Raw genomic sequence first — 1608 nt, forward strand, 5'->3', positions numbered from 1 at the left:
ACCCCACACTTGGGAGATAATCCACATCCCATGAGTGAGTACCTGGACTGATTTTAATAACTTAATCTCAGAAATTTTAAAGAATTATAATATGTTGCACCAAAAATCAAAGAAGAGCTGTGAAAAAAGCACTAAAAAAGGGGGAATTGACCATAAGAACAAATTTCCCAGCACATTCAAATGCTTAGACATAAGCCAAAATTTATGATCCATACTAGTAAACAGGAAGAGATGGCCCACGCAAAAGAACAAAACAAATATTCTGAGAAGATACTGGATTTCAGGCAACTTTTCAATGATAATCACAAAGTCTCCTAAATCAAATCAAAGAATTGAAGGAAAATATTATTAAAGAGACAAAGAATTTTATGAAAATATTGGGTGAGCATGAATAACAATTTATAAGCCTGGAAAGAAAAGTAACAGAGCTTACATGAATGAAAGAAATAAGGGGTGAGATTAAAAATACATTAGAAAAATTATAACTGATACCAACTCTGATATACTCAGGGGATAGTTTATCATATATTATAAGGTAAGGCAGTACATATGGTTTTTATGCCTCTTATATGAACTTATAATTAGGACTAAACCCACTAAAGATGTGTCCAAGAGACTTAAATCTTCTGGTTGTTCACACACCAGTTAAGCCCTGAATCTGAGTAGAGTTGCAGCCAACACCTACCATCCAATTTATCAGACTTAGCCAGGAAAACTGACAAAAGAACAATGATGGATAATGCAGTTCCCCCCCAAACAGAGAGTATCTAAAACTGTATGCAAGACAGTTCCTCACAATTGCCCTATAGGATCTAAGCCCTCTCTCAAGGGGAAGCGTAGTGGGCAATCACCATCGCCAAATCCTCAGTATTAAGGAATGAACAAATGTAAGTGGGGATTGCAGCTATTGACTAAGGTAGTCTTATTATTATTATGCTACTAATGGAAGAACTTGTAAAACTGATACAAAGACAATGGTCACCAGAATTTCTGAAAGGAGGGAGAGGGGAGAATATGTATAACATGGGAAGTTTTTGGGACATTGGAACTGTTCTGAATGATATTGTAATAATGCATACAGGCCATTATATAGTTTATTGGGATGTAAAATACTGTGTCGTGCAAAGTGTAAACCATAATGTAAGCTAGAAATCATGGTTTGTAACAATGGTTCAATATTTTTTCATCAATTACACAAATATAGAACACTCATGTAAAATTTTGTTAATAGGGAAAAGTGCGGGAGGGGAAAGGGGTGAGGTATATGAGAATCCTCTTTATTTTCTTTTTTTTTTTCAAGCTCTCAAAATTTTTTCTTCAAATTCTGCTCAATTTATTCATTTTTTAAAAAAATATTGCATTCAAAATATATGAGGTCCCCATTCACCCCCACCGCCCCCACCCAAACACTCTCCCCACAGTAACAGTCTCCCCCATCATCATGACACATCTATTGCATCTGTGAGTACATCTCTGGGAATCGCTGCACCCCATGGCCTGTGGTCCACACCATAGCCCACACTCTCCCACGTTCCATCCAGTGGGCCATGGGAGGACATAAAATGTCCAGCAATTGTCCCTGGAGCACCACCCAGGACAACTCCAAGT

The sequence above is a fragment of the Dasypus novemcinctus genome, chromosome X (assembly GCF_030445035.2).
Source record: "Dasypus novemcinctus isolate mDasNov1 chromosome X, mDasNov1.1.hap2, whole genome shotgun sequence".
Taxonomy (NCBI): domain Eukaryota; kingdom Metazoa; phylum Chordata; class Mammalia; order Cingulata; family Dasypodidae; genus Dasypus; species Dasypus novemcinctus.